This window comes from Falco punctatus (assembly GCF_963210335.1).
Source record: "Falco punctatus genome assembly, chromosome: 1".
NCBI classification, from domain to species: Eukaryota; Metazoa; Chordata; class Aves; order Falconiformes; family Falconidae; genus Falco; species Falco punctatus.
Genome location: NC_137580.1, coordinates 6,050,735 through 6,070,653, shown reverse-complemented (window position 1 = coordinate 6,070,653; position 19,919 = coordinate 6,050,735). Strand labels below are relative to the sequence as shown.

Genomic DNA, 19,919 nt, shown 5'->3' with positions numbered 1-19,919 from the left:
CATGCTGTATCCATTGGAACAGCTACTTCAAAAAGATACAGAAGGAGGTTGTCTGATGTGGGATACTGGGGGATGCTATGTCATGATATTACAAAGTCAGGGCCTTAAATTAACCAAGGCTTTTATATATTTACCTTTTCCTTCTGTTGTGGTTTTCTCTCCGAACTCCCTTTTATTTTTTGCTTCTCAAGTTTTAAGTCTGAAGAAAAAAAGCCACCAAGAACACAAATGAGGTGCAACTTATCCATGAGTTTAATTTGAAAATACCAAGAACCTCTGTGGCCTGCTTAATATCAGTAAAGGTGTTTACTCTGTTCAGCATCCTTATGTGGAAAAACGATGCTGTGACAGCAGGAAAAAATGCCGTGAGCTGGAGGTTGACTGGAAGGGAAAAACTAGTCATACCTAACATTGCTGAACATTGTAACCTCCGCTAATTCCAGCTGATCATTTTGACACAATTATACTAGTTCAATTACTGGGTTTCCTCCCACGTGTTTCAATGTTTCTAGAGACCTGCCTTCACTTCATCCTTGACTCCTTCCACAGAAGGATGCTCTTCTAGTTAAACATGTACTTTGCACAACACAGCATCAGTTACTTGTTACAGCGACGGGTGACTAGTGTCAAGGCAATTTTTAGCATTACATGCAACTTTCTCATTGTTTCTGAAGGAAGGGGAACTAACAAATTCCAGGAAGAAATGCCCTCCAGAGGAATGAGCTTAACCACTCTCTTCTCTTTCCTTCACCCTTCCCCGCCATGCAAAAAAAACCTCAAAGCCAGATACGGGTGCAGTTTTAAATGGTTATTTTTCCAGGAGCTCAGTGTTGTCCTAGGCATCAGATGGAGCATGTCAGTCTAAAAACATCAAAGAAATTAAGCACTGGCTTTGAGAAACCACTCAAAACAGTTAATATATTGAAGGGTTTGTACTCAAAGCATCCTTTCTCTCTCTTGTGGTTCACCTCTAAACTCCCCTTTTCAGTAATTTTACTTCACAATTTGATATTAGCTGTGCTTCGGTCTGCACGTTTTGTTGAATCAACACTTGGGACAGAGAGACACGTAAAGAGACAGACACCCTGAGACACCACGGCCACGTCAATCGTAGCACAAGTCTGATGCTGACAAGCAGCAGGTTGCAGCCCCTCCACCGGCTCCTGAGCTGAGACGCAGCAACTCGGCGGTCAGACCTGTGGTTCCGAAGTGCAGCCAAAGCAGGCGGCGGGGCAGCTGCTCAGCACCTCCATTCTGCTTCACCAGAAGCTGGAGGGCCTGAGCATCCCTGAAGCTGGTCCAACTCCCAGTCCTGCGGTCCCTCTCATTTACAGAACCGCACGGGCAAACTTTACAGCACCTCATGTATTATTTGGCTAGGGAAGAGTGAAAGGAATGTTGCAACGTGTGGATGGTTATTACTGAGTCTAACCAGATGAGCATATGTCACGGAGCTGCTCAGTATTATGGTTTAAAAATAGACATATACTTATGCCGGCTTTAGTTGCCATGGGTAAGTCTAAACAGTATTCAGTTTTCTTTTCTTCTAAACAGTGCTTTGAGTTATGTGAAGTAAAAGAAAAAAGAAAAAGAAAAGCAGAAGGCAGCTATGTTGCACTAAAATATTTATTTTTAAATGTGAAGTGCTGATGACAGAAATGTACAGTATGGCATATGCACAATCAGGCTGTGTGACGAAGGCTAAGCTACCAGTGTCCTGCATCTGCCACTCATAAAGGAAACTATCTACCCAGTATATATCAATATATATCAATACTATAGTAACACAGAGCTTTTACTTTTATTCAGGTTTATTATGTAGAAGCCAAGGAGCATGTTAGACACTGGGTGCATTCATAACCCCATAGAAATGTCTGGGGACTGCTTTCTCCGAGGCATCTCTATTAGACTTGTTAACTGCTAAAGACTGCAACCTACACTGAACAAGCGTGGAAACAAAAAACAAACAGCCCTCACAACGGTAACATACAACCATGATTCAGGCTTGTATCTGCAGCTCAGCAAAAATCAAAGATGATGTCAAAAAAAAAAAAAAAAAAAAAAAAGGAAGCAATTAAATAAAGCCACTGTTGCCATTTTCTAGGGTAAACCCAAGGGATGAGATTCTCCAGCCAGGACCTTTTCACGCTTCCTTTCTTGCTCTTGAACGGCAGCAACAGAGTAATCCTGAGGAGACGTGAAATGTGAAATAACACCATCACTTTGCTACACAGAGGGTTCTGATCTCACTCCCCACAACTTGTTTTTACAGTTTCATGCCACAGCTTTGTTGCAAAAGTCACAAACAGATTTTGTCAGCTTCCACCCCCAAGTCCATTGGATACTGGGGAACCACATAACAGAAGTGGTTAAATACCCTGGAAAGACTTTTTTTCTTATGAACGCATCCATCTTTTATGACTCATCTCTTTTCAATTCACCTTAAGCACCATTTAATTTTAAAACTGAAACGTTGTAGGTAGCTTCAGGGCATCACAGACAAGACAAACAGAGAGCAACAGTGTTCCAAGATTGTATTAGCTCTTAGCAGGAGAGTTATGGAGCCCCATACCTAAAAATACAAGCACAATCTATTTAAAGCATTGTCATATTTGCTCACTCTTTAGTTTTCTTCAGTAGCTAGCTATGTTGTGGCTGAGTTTAGGAGCAAGTCTTCAATCTTGTGGCTCTGTGGTTACAGGAAAAAAGCAGCTGAGGATCAAATTTTAGTTTCATGCAGCTGTACAGCAACACTTTGGGCACTCTGGAATTAAAGGGGAAAAAAATTAACTAGACTTTGTTTGATTTCCTGCAGTGGACTGCTTTATGGCAGGGATGAAGGATAGTCCGTGGTTAAGAAACTGGCTGCACACTTAGAGGATGAAAGTTCAGTTCCTGAATATTGCAAGGGTTTTTGTATTTCTATAAGCAAATTACTTAGGGCAAGGCTGTCAGAAGTAATGAATGATTTCAGCTTCCTCCAGATGAGGTTGCCCAATCACAGCCAATTTAATGGAGCTTGATTTTCTGGGAAACATTGAAAATCAGCAACCCCTCACGTAAGGTCCCTTTGTCTCCAGTTTGGACAGTCCAGATTTCCCCCTTGCATTCCTACATGCTTTCTGAAAATCTAGGCCAATCTCACTGGGGCTCAGTTGCCTGTCTATTAAGAGAAAACTCATATTCTTTTCCTCATCTTTTATCTTTCTTTCATTTTCATTTTTGTCTGCTTAGCTGCAAATCCCATTTAATGTGCCTGCGTATAGTGCTTGCCATCGAGCTCTCAAATCCCAGCTGAGGGGTTTGCAATGTCACTAAAATGTAAGTATCTCAGTATCAAAAGCATGCAGTTTAATATGTAGCTTTTTCAGTGCTCTATGTTCAAATATACTGTACACCTGAATCCAATTTGGGTAAAGGTTAGCTGGCACAAGGGAAACGACTAGAACCTCAGAAGATTTTTCTTGCTGTGACACTGGCTTTTGTCAGGTTCCCTTCCCTACACCTAGTGTTGGTGCCATGGCTCAGCCTGCAAGCTGAGCAGCATGTGGGCACCACTGATTCCATCCCACCCGAGTGAATGGAGTCCCAGAGAACACATTTCCCCCAACAGAAGATTAGCAGATACTTTATTGCTCACATTTCTGCCACACTGTCCTGTGTAAACAGGAGGACACCACCAGAAGCACTTCAAAAAGCACTAATCTGCTTTAGCACACTCCATTAGCATTGAAATTCGGTAGTCTGAAATATGCTACATTTTAATAGAAGCAAAAGGACTTGACAAAAATAAAACACGATCCCAACCTGTGTTTGCAAAAAGGAAAAGCAGCCCTACAGGGCATTAGCCCTGACCCCCAGTGACGAGTGGTCCTTGTAGTTTGTTCCCCATAGCACAGCCGATGGGAAGCTCTGGCTAGGAAGCCAGATGCAGGACAAGGTATTCTCAATGCTCTGCTCACTGCAGAGCTCCCCAGGGTGGGAATCGGCTCCTGCCTCTCACGGTCAGTGTCACGCAGCATCACCCACACTAGAAAGGAGTGCGCTGTCGCTAGACGTGTGGGTAGCTGCTGACGGCTGCAGTTAACAGCTTCTAGCTAAGCCTTGGCGTCGTATACTGCTATCTGAAATAAACGCTTTTTCTCCCAAGATTTTTAACATCTCCGTTGTAGGCTTCAGGGCTAGATCGGAAATAGCTCATGCAATGCTTTGCCCTGTGACCTGCCATCCCCACTGCAAAGGCATAACAAGAAGCTTGGTGGTCACTCAAGAAAAGAGTCTGGCATCTCGGGGGAGAGGTCTTATTATTATTTAAGCAGTTCAAACTTTGGCAGAAATAAAGCTATGTACTTAGGGGTAATTTGTTGCAACCATTAATATTAGTTCTAATTCAGAGGAGGTAAAGACAGCAGATGTCCCTGCCCATTTCAGCTGAACTTGTTATGCATGATCCAGTCTCTTAAACTTTGGGAAAACAAACAGTCCCCAAGCTTTACTGCAAAATATTGGAAAACCTAATGGTTTTAATCTACCACGTTTTGATTTCTGTACTGAAATGCAGGGCTTTATAGCAGCTTTGCTTAAATTATCTGAGTTTAGAGACACTTAAATTCAGCCTTGAACTGACCTTGTTGTACAAACTGAAATTTTTTTGGCACCAAAGCCTCAGGCTGCAGGCTGCTCCTTGTTGTATCTTTCCAAACGCATCCCCTGAATGCATCCCCTAGATATTCTCAGGAAAAGACTGCTTCCTGCTCCATTGCAGATGCTTGGCCGAAAGTTCATTCCCAAGTAAGCAGTGCAATGAATTATCCCTTCTTCCAAATGTAACAGCAACCACAAAATAATCTACAGGTTACACCGGGAGCTCTTGGAGCTGTGTGGCCATATGAAAAACTCAGAAAATTCTGCCTTGGAAACATGAGAAAAATGTGACCTTCTAATCACCACGTGATCATACCATGCATGCCTACAGACATCTGTTTGACCGCATATAGCTGTTTCCTGTAAAAAAAGAGTGAAATTAAAACTTGTGAGCCTCAGGAAATTTTAATATTTTGACATTTTGTTTGTTCCAGAACAAGAGGCAGCTGAAACAATGACCCTACTCAAAGTGAGCATCTAGACTCTCCCTGGCAGTATTTTTAAGGAAAAAAAATTGTACTTTTATGGAACTTATGGAAATTTCTAGTGGAAATATCTTTTTTCCGCTGGAAAAAAAGATATTCTGACAGAAAACTGTGATCCACTAATTCAGCTATTGCTTTTAATTTTTGAACTGCCTTGCACAGAGTGTACCTATAGGCACACTTTTGCACTCTTGAATGATTCTACACCATTTTTGCCATGCACATGTATACTTGTTTACTTTATATTTTTAAGTAAGTGCTGGGAGTACCTAAAATCTTTATAGGCGTACCCTCTGAATATCCTCTCTCAGGTCTCTTGGGCTCCTATTATCATTCAGAGTCTAGTGGGAGCTTCAAAAGCCACCTAGGAAAGCCTGAGCTATACAGAGAGCAGCGAAATTACAATACTTCAAGGGTAAAAATGTCACCAGGAGGTCACTGCAGAAATGGCAGTTTAGCCCTCACAGGTGAGTCCAGTGATGCTGTTCTCCCCTGCGTTCCCCACCCATGAGGGAACTGCTGCGCCCCTGCCACTGGAAGGTGCACAGTCACCCCACGTCCTGAGATCAAAGAGGAGGAGAAAAGGGATAAAACAGAGCTTCAGCCACTTGAAACTGTATGTGTGAATATAAGAAAGCTTAGGGAAAGAAAATAAACCATGTGTCTTTAATTAATGGGGAAAGTCTTATTTTTCCTAATGTGCAGAACAATGCACAGAACACAGTGGTGTTTGTATTCTGATTTTATATCAACCTTCTATTGTAAAAAATCTGTGTCTCTATGCATCAAGACTTTCTCAAACTGAGCACCTGGAATTACTAAAATTAGGAAATACATGTCCTATTTGACAGGGGATTTTCTGGGTTTATTTTATCTCGAAGAATAAAAGCTTCTTCTTCAAAAAAAAAAAAGTAGCGCAAAGCTAAAAAGTTCATTTCCATTTCAGGGATGAAAAAACTTACATCTCTCCTCACAAGACAACCACTATTACAGAAATAAAGATGTAAAAGTGTATAGAATATGTTCCTCCCCCTCTTTTCTCTTTTTCTTTAAACATATACCTAGACATAGATCTAACCGATAATGAATACATATAAAAATTATATTATAATAATAATACATATTATCAGATTATGGGTTAGAATAAAGTCTAGTTCATCAGCTATGACTGTCTGGCACATGCTGGGGTAAGAAAAATTGAAACTGCTAGGTTTCTAAAGGCCTGGGTCTCCAGAACTACTGACATGGTGGCACTTTGCCAGACTGATTTAGAGACAAGGCTCATTTTTATTTTTTCAAGCTGTCTTCTGCTTTCACTCTGGATAGCCAGATGTCATACATTTATGACTTCTGAAGGAGTTTCAGAAATAAAGATGATGAGATGCTTGCAAAGCTATGCAATTGCTCATTAAAAACACTACTGTTTCAGAGGACTGGTGGATAGCTAAGGTTTAAAAAAAGAATTCAGAGGTAATCAAAAGCATTGGTGTGGGTAACCCTTACCTCTGTACCTTTGAAAATCTAGTTGAAATGCTCCTTATAAACAGAATAACAAATTGTCTGGTGTTGTAGCAGAAGTGAGTTAAACCAATGCTCTTTGCAAGGAAAAGAGCACCTCACTTCTTATCAGAAGCTTCAAGCTGGAAAAATCAAGTAATTCATAAAAGAAGAACTGATCGGGACAATCTGCTCAGGTTTACCAAAAAGTCCTGTCCTAAGCGTTTATCACATTAAAGTCAAAGCATTGTGATGAATCAGAAGCCTGGAAGGAAACTGAGTAATGTTTTAGGCTTACTTCTTAAAAGTACAAGGTTCTGCATTAGATTAATATGTTTACTAATCATCCGAACGGAAGGTGAGCAGCCAAGTAAGACTGCTTGCTGATGATGGAAAATTACTACATGAGAAGCAGCAAAGTTCAGTGCTGGAGGGAAATGTTGAATTGCCGAAGTCGTGGACAGGCTGGAGAGCTGGGCAGGAGGGACCTGATGGAGCCCAGCAGAGGCCGGTGCCAGGCCCTGCCCCGGGGGGGCACAGCCCCACGCACCAGCAGGGGCTGGGGGCTGCCTGCGGGGAGGCAGCTCTGCGGGGAAGGGCCGGGCAGTGCCGGGGCACAGCAGCTGCCCCCGGGCCGGCAGCCAGCCCCGGTGGCCCAGGAGGCCGGTGGCGCCCTGGGGGGCATGAGGAGGAGCGTGGCCAGCAGGCGCAGGGAGGTGACCCTGCCCCTCGGCTCTGCCCTGGGGAGGCCGCCCCGGGAGTGCTGTGCCCAGCGCTGGGCTCCCCAGTTCCAGAGACGGGGAGCTGCTGGGGAGGGCCCAGCGGAGGTTTACGAAGAAGATAAGTGGCCTGGAGCATGTCCCTGATGAGGAAAGGCTGAGAGAGCTGGGCCTGTTTAGCCTGGAGAAGACTGACAGGGATCTTACCAATGGCTACAAATATCTGAAGGGCCAGTGTCAGGAGGACGGGGCCAGGCTCTTTTCTGTGGTGCCCAGTGACAAGACAAGGGGAACGGGCACAAACCACGACACAAGAAGTTTCTTCTGGACATGAGGAAGATCTTCTTTACCTTGAAGGTGACAGAGCACTGGGACAGGCTGCCCAGAGAGGCTGTGGGGTCTCCTTCTCTGGAGAGAAGACATATTCAAAACCCACCTGGATGTGACACTGCTCTGGGTGACCCTGCTTTAGCAGGGGTTGGACTGGATAATCTCCAAAGGTCCCTTCCAACCTTGACCATTCTGTGATTCTGTGAAGTTCAAAAGATTCAGTCTAAGAAAGGGACCCGATAATCACTATGCAACTGTGGTTAATGACATATAAGTCTCCTTTTCTTCCTATATGTCGACATGCCAATCCAAAAGTGAAATAATTTAACAAGTGGGTCAGATGATGAAGTACACAGGCAAAAATATTATCAGAATTCCAAGTAAGACTTCAGCCAAAAAAGACAAGTAGAATATGCATTAGGTCATTTTAGAAAAGACATTGCAGATTAAACATGTAAGTTGTTGAGAGAAGGACAATAAGAACGGACACTGGCACAGAAGAAGCTCTTGTTCAGAATGACTTTGAAACCTTTGGGAGTGTTTCCCTTAAAGAAGTTTAACAACACTGGACACAATAATAGAAATATTTGAAGTAAGGGGTCATAGGTGAAGAAGTATATGAGAAACTTCTACTTTTTCCTGTGATCATTTGAAGTTATGACAATTTATGAAAATGGAAAGCAGAAAATTCAAATTGCATAAAAGAGTATATTGGAAAGTTGAATCTGGCAAGGCACATGGATAGTGACATAGGTTAAAAAAATATTGGTAATTTTGATATCAGAGATTTATTTTTGTTTCAAAAAACACACTGGAAAAAATACAAGTACTTCAACGTTTATGGCAATCTCCAAATAGCAGAATGACTAAGATAAGTGTCCCAGACACTCATAATCCCTCTGCAATGTTTTCTGTATGTTCTCATGTATCAGGCTGAAGTTTGATATGCTGATTCTGCATGGTAGTCTCTGTTTCTAAATTACCTATTGCCATCAGTGAATGAAAACAAACAAAAAATCTTCTCTTCCGAGACACTAAGTGTTGAATTTCAGCCCAACTATTAGAATAAAATTACATCAACTTTACTCAAGGGATATGGTGAGGCATCTTCTAAGTATACTCAACCAGCTCCTTAATCTTGATAAAGATGCTTCTATAAATATGTATATTATTTGATAACGGGCATTTATTTTTTGGCTCTGCCAGGTAAGAATAAAACTGGACATCAGGAACCAACATAAAATATTTGTGGGAGGCATCCAGAAATGTATAGCATAATTGATAAGGACAGCAGGAAATATCACTGGTTTGGTTTTCTGGTATGAAAGCTGGTCTTATATTTAGCTCTGTTAGGATTTTCAGAACTCGGATGGGTGATCTCATCAAATCACTGCTTTCTTGATTGCTCTTTGGCTCGCCGTCACATAAGACCTATGGATGGAAAGGTATAGATGGAGGTCCACAGCGTGCAACTTTGTAGGGCTAATGTGACTTGAAGAGCAGTGTTCTTCTAGAATTCAGGCCAGAAAAAGTCCAATGTAATAAAAATAATATATGCAATGCAGGGGTATTACAGCACAAAGTCTATGCCTGGCAGTATTTTTGAACCTATTTTTCTGTTAACTTATTTAAATATCTGCCAGCTTGAGTTCTTATACACAGTGTCCTGAGGCATTAATCTCCTTAATAAAATGCTATGCATTCCCACAGAAGCCAGCAGCACAAAAATAAAAGGGAACCTATGCTCATATTTCACCATAAAAACGATCTTAAAGAATTGCTGAGTGCAAGGTTTAAATTGTGTAAATTTCCTAGCTAACCCCCTCTCTGGAGATAGAGTAATAATGTAGATGTCCTATGAAAATAAGAAACTGCATGACCATGCAAGCTGAAAACATAACTAGAAGAGTAAATGCATGATTATTGATTTTGGAGTGTTTTTGCAGATTCTCTGCTATTGCAAGTTCCCATTGTCCCACTGCCATCAATATTGCCACACCACAGGATCCATCCCTGTATGGTCAAGGAAAGAGCTTCAATGGATGTATGAGCAATTCTGCATGTGCAAAAATTTGCGTGTACTCGTGCTGGTATGGCTCTGCCTACAGTGCTACACCAGAAATCTAGTGTTGCTGAATATCAAGGAGCCTTGGGGCCAATTACAGAAACCCCTGTGCCTGCAGCAGGTCCCACACACATGGCTGCAGCCTGCCCCCAAGGGACTTGTTACCCCGTGCACAGCTCCTCTGCTTCACCCCTCACCTCGCCACCCCACGACCTCATCCCAATTAAAACCAACCCAAAGTCCCTCGTCCAGACCAAGAAACATGACTGGTATGTGGACACAGAGGATCACTCCCTGCTCACCTTCATACTGGACCGTCATCCCAAGCCATTGAGTCTTGTCCTGATACGGCGGTCTGGCAGACAAAACACCCCAGCTACGTTACTATGATGAAGGGACACTGTAGTAAACTCCTAGTGTGATCAGACAGTTCAAGAAGAAGGTACAAAGCTCAAGCGTCAATATCTTTATCGTTTCTACCCTTTTCCTTAAGGAGATATTTTTTTCCTCTCTTTCCGACCATCCCCCTGCTGTATCGCTTAGCCACTTCCAGGCTACCTCAGAAATCCCTTCTGGCATGCAAAGAATCACCTCAGCTAGCAACTGCAGGTATAAAAACAGAGTTTCTGAAGGTGTAAGGAGGCAGCAGGGCCTGATAAACTAATTTCTAAGACAAAAAGGACATGAAGAGCGGCCAGCGTGTGCTATGACTTGCTGAGAACTGCAGGGAGCAAAGAGAGGACTAGTACTGCATGAAGGCTTTCTGACATCTGGGCTCTATTCCTGTTCAGTACCAAGAGCAATGAAGGCATCCTGGCATGTCTGTCTGGTTCATGAATCCTTTTGAATATTGTGACAAAGAGAGGAAGTACAAATGATCATAAATTATTCATTTCCGAGGCAGATGAATTCCTTAATATTATACGTAAGATGCTATGAGGCACAGCAGATTGCTGTCCTTAATTTTATCATGCCATGAAATCCCATTCTGCTAGAGACACTCAGAGACTAGTAAAACACATAAAAATGGAATGAGACTATATGACCTAAACAAGACAAACAAATATATTTTGGTCGTAATTTATACTAGATGATAGATCGCATGGTAATTTTCCATCAAGTAACTCATTCTTACGCTCCCTGGGAGAATGCTTGTTTATAGTAGCCTGTCTGTTCTTCACATCTTTCTTATTGATATAGCAGGAAGTATGATAGCGAGGAGATTTGCTTGTGACCAATGTATCTGCTGCATATGCAATGTGTGCAGGTCATACATAGTTGCAGAATATATGGTAAAGCATTTCTCTGTAGAATTTAGCAATGCAAAATTGCTTTTCAATCCTTTCGCTTCCAAATGCCTTTGGTAGGGATTCGTGTGGGGCTTTTTTTCCCCAAGATTATTTCTGGGCACAGATAATGATGCTATAAGCATTTGAAAGCTGTCATTTCTGTTAAATCTCCATGCTGAAAAGGATTATTACATATCGGTATCTAGGCAGGTTTTGTCAGTATAACACAGCTGATCAGGGACTGGATACCCTTAACTCTTCAAATTTTCACAGTCCCTGGACAAGTCACTCTGACTTTAGAGCAGATTGTTAGTAGCTACAGATGTTTGGTTTTAGTAATTTTTTCTGTCTCCTTTTTTTTTATTTTATTTATTTTTTCCATTACAGGATCAAAACTCCACAAGATCAAAACTCCCAGGCCAAACTCCACAATCATTACCTCCAAATTCCAGGGAGTAATTTCACAAGTATTTTCACAGTCAGCCCAGTCCTGTCCAAGGAGACAAAATGATCTTAGAAGCTATCATGAGCAGCATTACACCAGTAAGATTTGAAAAAAAAAAAAAAAAAAAAAAAAAAGGTGCAGTATCTCTTGCCACTTTCCTTGCCTCAGGAGGAATGGCAGCTCATACCCACTCTATACATTTAAGTAACAAATCTTTAAGCTGCAGATTTTTTTAAACCACAAAGCTGCCCAGCTTAGTAATAAAGCACGGTGCTGTCTCGAACAACTGGTCACGTGCAATAGCAAAACAAAGATGAGTCTATAAGGACTGGTATTCAAGATTGTTTCACACAGACAGGTATTTGGTGTGACACTTACATCTGAAGAATCAATAGATATTCATTGATTAGACTTTCCTTCTCGTAACACCCAAATGCTTAAAGCTACTCATATTCTTTGCAGCCCACTATTTTTTCCTCTAAGATACCAAGGCACTCATCTTTCTCCACCAAGTAAAAATGGCGTAATTCCCCAACTGGGTAAAATTTCCCCACAGTTATTGCTAAAATTTCTCATATAAAAAAGGAAATTATGTTTCCAAGAGACTGGGGATTGAACACAATTTTCCAGAATCAATCAGACAAACCTATTTTCCTCTAATGCAGTGCTTTTGAAATCAGCCACACAGCATGATATGTAACAGTATCCTGAATCTAATTATTTTCTCGTTTACAAGAGGGTGTGAAACAAACCTACTATCTCTTTATATTGCACTTACACTTCTAATTATATCTACAGTTTGTTATCAAAAACATAATTAGGCAAGGTGCCAATAGGTCATGGAGCTCAGTTAGTTAATTGTGGCAGGCTGGCTAACCACCTGCAGTTAACTCTCAGGCTGAGGCCCCCGAATCGCAGTTGTTAAGGGAAATCCATGCAACCCACGGATGGTTGCTGCTTCCACAGCAGTCTACCATTCTGCTCATTTTACTTCAAATAAGTTACCACTCTCCTGGGAAAGAAAATTGAACAACAGCTTAGGGTAATAGTTACCTCTGCTGTAGCCTTCACGGTTTATTAATTAAAAGAACACTCCAAATCTTACTTTCTAACAAGCAGGATGTTTAGCAAGCTCAAAGTTAGCCAGTTGGATTACTGGTCTGTCTGGAATAGATACATGGACATGATGTCTGGGTGAAAATTTTAGACACTTACCAACTAGTTCCAACTCAATAACCATATGCATGTACTGTCTGTGGTTTTTCTACCCAAGACACAAATACACAAAGAGAAGTCAGGAAGAATGATTCTGCCACCCTTCCTCTCTGCAAGCATTCTCTGTAGAAGTACTCTTGCTCAGTTCAGTGGGGCTACTGGTTGAATGATGGGTTTGAGACCTAGATTTCTTTACAGTGCATTTTGTAGCTGGAGCTTAGTGATTCATCTCAGAAATCACCTGGCCTTTACTAGCCTTTTTTGTTTTTAATCGGAGTCAAAGGTGTGTGCAACCACACTCATTTTGGCCAATTCAAAACTTTCCAGATAGGGACTCATAATTTACAAGTACAACTCAAAGCAATATATATCTTTGATCAGTTCATTAGAGTAAGTGGAATAGAGATCCTCAAATGCAAACTCATTCAAGCTAATTTTAACCAACTTATATATCCCTTCTTTTTTAATACTGAAACTAAGTCTACTGATGGGTGGGCCAAATCATGGCTACTTAAATTCAGTCTGTAACATAGAGAATCCTGCCTTTGTCAGAGATAACAGCTTGCCTAATATGATATCAGAACATCTTTAAACCACTGTGCAAGTCTGGATTCAGATCTGGAGGTAAACATTACGGACAGCAAGCAGTCGTGTAATTCCTGTACACCACCACCTTAGGAGCAAATGGCATTTCAGAGCCCACCTTGCCCATTTGAGGAAGGCCCATTAGCTTCATATCTATTACATTAGATGTTCATCCAACCTCTTCTTCAAGACATTCAGTGATGAGGACTATAAACCTGCCCAGGTGACCTATTTCAGTGCTTCCAAAACTTTAGTATTGGTAAGCTTTTCTTACTACCTGCTGTGACTCATTATTATTCCAGTTTCAGTCTATTATTTCTTGTTATAGCAAATCAGCTTAAATTTCTGGGTTTTCTGAATTGTTACTGTGATTTCAGAAGTCATAAAATGCTTTAATTGAGGATGCTATTGTGACTTCTGTTTAAATGCATACTAATTAGTCCCTTACAATTATCTACTGATAGCTGTGTATCCAGCATATTTTTTTTAGGAACTAGCTAAATGATCACTAAATTGTCCTCTGATCTTGTCTCTGAGAATTTTGCATTCTTAAATTAAAATATGTAAGCATAAGTATTGTAATTACATAAGCAAATGGAAATCTCTTAGTATTGCAGTCCATATTATTATTATATTAATCTCTCTTTTGTAATTGAGATATTTTTTTTCATTGTAAAAACTTACAGTTACAGTATAATTGATTTGTTGGTGGGAGAACTGATTTCTCTTTTTTCAGTTTTAGCAACTGCCTTGTTTTAGAAGATTTTTCCAAGGCATTAGAAACACATTGGCTGTGGAGTGCTATGTTTAATGTATAGCCAAATGTTGCAGTCAGTAAGTAGCTTACACATAACAATAAATATATCTAACAGAGCACATAGATGTAGCTTTTTAAACCTAACCCTATTGTCCAATTATAAGTGCCTGACAAAATTAACCTTTTTGTTTCTGCAAAAAGCTATGATTCTAATATTACCAATGAATATCCAAAGGATGGGTTTTAACTTTCTGAATAATGGGTTACTATATTTACTCAAAATTATAATTTTTACCATAAGATGGGTGAAGTCACTTATAAAATATTGTTTCTGTTCACCAATGGGATTGATTGAATTTCCTCAAGACTTTTTGTACGTAGAAGTTCGAGTTATGCTAAGCTTTTTAATTATTCAAATCACCTGAGTATACTTAGGAAAAATAAGATTCAAAGTGGACTTCTAATGGGTAGCGTCGCTGGTGTGAAGGCTTTGTTTCTAAGTTGCATTTCTCATCACAATATTTTTTGCATAACCTCACCTGAAAATAAAATGTGCTTACCCAAATGTGAACAGACAAATGAGCCACAGGAAAACAGAATTTTATAGAGAATATTATTATCTAGGCCTAGTGTCAAATCAAGCTGAGATACACCAGCTCTTCTGAATGTAGAAGGAAACCATCGAAGATCACCATGCATTCCACAAAGATGTCACGCTGCTAGGAAATCCCTTTGAAATACGTCCCGAAAGGCAGAAAAATTAAAAAAAAACAACCAACCAAAACAACAAAAAAATACCCAACCCACCAACTTGTGAAAAGGAAGTGCAGAGAAATAGCTGAGATTCCACTGTTCTCCAGAGAGGGGACCCATCAGCTGGCGCAGGGGTCCTGACAGACATCTCGCTTTCCAGGCTCCTTCTCAGAGCCAACAGAAGAGCATGCAGAGAAGTGCCTCCATAGGATTTTTTTCCCATCCGAAGATAATTGCCTAAGCTAAGTGAAATGCATCTCTCCTGGACATTTTCTCTTTACTGAGGGAGCTCAAACAGCTTTAGACAGATCCTAAATGACTGGCTTGGCCAAGGGACTTGCCTTTCAAGTGGATGAAGGTACAGGGGAAAAAATATAATTCTCAGTGACAGACTGTAAGAATGAAAAATCTATGAGATACGATCTATCTGTCGATCTATCCACAAATATGAATCCCTATAGTTGGGTGCTTTCCATTTTTTAATTTAAAAGGCATAAAAAACATCTGGGAAGCAGACACCAGACTCCAGCCTCTCCCTCCTCCAGATGTGTACCTTCAGCCATGGTTCCCCTCATCTTCTGCCCCACGGACCTCAAGCTATTTTCTTCTACCTCTAAGCTGAAGAATAATGTTCTCCACTGTCTGTAGGACACTTCAAGCTGTATCTCAGTGACCACGGCCCTCTTCTGCAGGGTGGGAGGTGGATCCCACCTCACCATAGCATTTCCAAAGAAAACAGTGAGTTCCCAGAGCCCAGAGAGGTGATTCCAGAGGCGAAGATTCTTAACTCAAACTCCCAAAGGCATGTAAGTAAGAGGTACGGGTAAATACACAAGGTGAGGAGAGAGGGGAGGCTTTAGCTATGCTCCTGTCCAGCATTTTACATCAAACTGACTGAAGGTGCAGTCCGTGCAATGCAGAGGCTGTCTAGCATCCCATGCAGGACTCACCGTACGTTGTTATACAGAGACTTTGGCATCTCACTGTGTGTTCTGAACCAGGGCCTGGTAACCCAACACCTCTCCGCAGCAAGGCTCCCCGTCACCACCCCCCAGTGGATCTTCAGACCTGCTTTAAAGACTAGTTAAGCATTTTATTAAATAACCTAAGACTGGAGCTGGCAGCTGGGCGTGCTGTCTTTTGGCCACCAGCAGAATGTCCCCAGTCCAGCAGAACATTGTATAAGACTCTGCATTTTTCTAAATGGCATTAAATTGTGATTTCCCTTCTCAGCTGTGCATTACACTTTGTGCTTTTTGTCTGCCAATTTTATACCAGGGCAGCTGCAGTTCAATTTTGCTGTTTGCAAAACAGGTCTGGGATCTTTTGGGATGGCAGACAGTATATAAATATGGAACAATACTGAAAAGCATACCCTGTTAGCTACTTGTAAAACTACCTGCCAAAGCAATATAACATTCCAGACACACTTGCGTGCACATTAAAGAAAAAAACCATGGAAAAGTCAAAATAAGCTCTAAAAATAATGTGTTTAGTTGCTTTTCTTTATTCTCTGACAAACGTACATATATGATTTTTTAAAGGTAAACAGCTAGCTGTTTAATCCTAAAACGTAGCACAGTAGCGTACATAAGTCTTTAAACAATTAACATTTACTTTTTTTCAGTTACCATTTACAGTGAAGAGCTGGGACTTTACACCCTTCAATCTTCAGTTCAAATACTGCAGTATTTGTTAAGGAGTGAGGCTGAGAAAGTTAGGTGTTTTCCATTTCCAAAACAAGTGAACTTGAAATGTAGATGCTCTTATCCTGCACTTGGCTCCGAGTGGTCTTGTGCCTAAAATTAACAGTGGAAAAACCACTCGATTCTGAACATCCTTTGTTCAATAAATTAATATTTAAACCAAATTCATGATGCAGCAGTAGGATTAGACACTGTTGTTATGGTCTGCAGAAGGAAAGCTACTTGCATTCTGCACAATTTCACAGTAAACAAATTTTAAGTTACAAAGGTAGTTTAGATGGTAGATGCAAACATGTATTATTCTTTCTATTTTCTCTTGTAGTGTAGCCCAGAGGGTTATGCCACATGGTATAAAAAATAAACAAGGAAGAAATAATCCTCAGTCTGCCAGAGGTTTCTCTACTGTAGCCTGATCCCAAACCCATTGAAATCCATAGAAAGGCTCCTACTGACTTAACTAGGCTTTAGGACACGATAGTAGAAAGTCTGTTTACATCGCTAGACTATTTTACAACGTTCCTAACGAAGAAAGACAGAAGAGGATCAAAACAAGATTTCTTCCATTCAGTCTATGAACTCCCCAGGAAACAACACTGATGTGAGCTCACTGGCACAAATATTTTCAGTGAATAGTGATTTTAGCTAGCACATATTTGTGGGTAAAAGACAGATAATGTAAAAGGCGAAGTTATAAGTTCTTTCTGCTGGGGCACCATTCCTGCTTCCCAAAACTAAACAGAAGGAAAAGCACTTTGAACTTACTTTTTGACCAGAATAAGAGTAGATGTATTTATCCAGCCAAAACCAAGGCTTGTTAAATATCTTATATATGAAGACCATGAACATTTACTTGGAAAAGCTTAAAAAACCACCCCAAACTGTTCAAGATTACTTGGTGAATTATAAAGAATTTATTGACATTATTTATTAGTAATAAAAATTACTTTTCTGGTAATCATAACTTTATCCACTTAACTAATATTTTGTCCAGAGAAAAGTTCATGGAAAAAAAGTTTATGCATGAAGTGGCATGCTAGTGAGCCTCTTCACCAAACCATAAGAAGAAAGACAATACTAAGAAAATTAGACACCAATAAAGTAAATCCAACATGATCACATCAAACATTTTGCACAAATTAGGTAATATGTAAAAAATTATAAAATTTGTAAAAAAAAACCAACCACACCTGTAACCTGCATACGGCAGAAATACAATAATATTTTTCAACACTTCTTACAGTGAATGAGCCATCTTCAGTCTATTCTATTGTTCATTTGAGATCTTACCATCAATGAACAGTACACATATGCATCTGAATAAATAAAATAGAACACTGTAGACACGCAGCACTTAAAAGCCGCTGTATTTCTTTTGACTCTACTTTTCATGTTTTGTATGGGAAAAGTAAACTGAACCAAATCACTAAGGACATTGGCAGGGTGCTATGGTAATGCCTTCCAAGGCTGCTGTGAGATATATATATATATATATATTTTTAATGCAGAATGTCCAGTGAAATGAAAATAGATTTGCTTTGGAAAGCAGAAGCAACGAGCTCCTTCAACAAAAGTAAAAGTTCTTTCTGTATTATAAATGCAGTCAAGTATCCTCAAAGGACCTTGAGATGAAGTGAATAGTCCCAGGTGCCCTTAAGACTGTTGAAAATACTGAGAAACTTGAAAGATTTCATATTGCAGAACCTACACAAAACTGTCCCTCTGTGCACTCTTGCAGCTGCATGCAAATACACCTCACCGCATTGAAGTGGATGGAAGATACATGATGGGGTTATTTGTAATATGATACTTAATTAAATAATTCAGATCACCCTTTCTGGCTGCACATCATGTTATTCTATGTCCTCTGAAGCTGGAAAGGCAACTCTGGTACAGAAATAAATTGATCTAAAAAAGATTACGCATTCTGCTAACAAGTAAGAAAAGTAGAACAAAGCTGCCAATTTTCTTCATTAAACTATTCCTTAAGTTTTGTTTGACAACGTATGATGAGTTAATTTTTAAGGTCTGTATTTTTTTCTGTAGGAAGTCTATCTGAAAACAAAACACTAATAAATGTGGTGGGAAGTTCCTGAACTTCCAGAACTGCAGCAGGAAATATTTGACCTTAATAGACCCCTAACTGTGATGTTTCCACCAGGGAAAAATATCACTAAGCAGTGTCTGCAGTAAAACTGTCTTACAACAGCAGTGTGGAATTTTAAACAAAATATGTCAAGAGTAATTAAAATCAGAAGAATGATCAAGTCTCAGTTAACATTGCTACATAAACAGTCACTACCAAAACAAGAAGCAAAATCCTCCAAAGATTATAGAGACAGTAAGCATCTTGTTTCAGAGAATTCAGCAGTGTAGATTTTTTTGTATGAATGCATGCATCATTTATTCCATTTAAATTTAAGCTGTTTATATTTGCCATTTTTTGGGTCTTTCACAAAGTTTAATTACAATGCAGTAAATAGAAGGAGATTAAGAGCATTTCTGCTGTGCAATAAAAATCAATTACTGACAGTTTTAAGAGGGATACTTAGACCTGTGGAAAGTTTGGAAGGGAATTTCCTTACACATTTTGCCAAAAGCAAAGAATGCCTCTACTTAATCCGTGGGAGCACGAAGAGGTTTTCCTGAATACTAACCATAAATAAATGGATAACAATAAATAAAGTAGTATCGTCCACTTTGAACTGCCTTACACCTCTCAAGACTGTGCAGCGGCTTTGCTGTCTATGGGTCAAGGCACTCTCCAGAAAAGAACGGTCAGAAATGTCCAGAATATTTCAGAAGGGGCAAAAATGAACACAGGCCTTGGAGCCTTGGTGAGCCACTGCTTCTCTAGCAGAACAAGGGCTGAGACACCAAATTCACGTTACAGGCACAGTTTGTGTTTTACCCTCCTTCCTACAGCTTCTATGCACTTCTGGCTGATAAGCAACTCGGTGGAAATATGGTCTAGTTCTTGTGATTGCCTCCGGGATGGGCCAGAGCAGACCCGCAGGACACAGCAAAGACCACAGCACTGTGAAGAACAGTCCAAAACTTAAAATTAGAACACACCACTTCAAGGAGTTTGTACAGTTCATATAAATAAAAGACCACCTTCCTCATCCTATGAAGCTTTGGCACCAAGTGCTAGTGACCTGAGGTCACTAACAGGCCTTAATTGCCCAAGCAGCCCCACCTGGGACCTCCACCAGCCCCTGCCCCTGGGGGTATTTCAGCCCAGCCCTAGCCCCAGCCCCAGCCCTGGCTTGAGCAGTACTACAGGGGTGCCTGCTCCTAGGGCTCCTCCCAAATTGTTGCTCTGGAAGCTCCTGGGCTTGCTCTCCAGGTGTGAGGGTGGTGCACTGTTTCCTCTCAGCTCCCTCAGGACACAAGGAACTTGCTGCCATTGCTGTCCCTTATGTGGGTAAG

General features: G+C 40.6%; 1 protein-coding gene across 1 annotated transcript in view; it reads left to right on the top strand.

The window, feature by feature from the left end:
- The window catches only part of ANKRD50 (ankyrin repeat domain containing 50), a 121,784-nt gene that overhangs the window by 32,716 nt on the left and 69,149 nt on the right, over positions 1 to 19,919 (top strand). Inside the window, exon 1 of the mRNA XM_080373768.1 lies at positions 1 to 19,919. This exon is cut by the window's left edge and continues 32,716 nt beyond it; it is cut by the window's right edge and continues 24,285 nt beyond it. The gene's annotated coding sequence lies outside the window, so the exon portion shown is untranslated.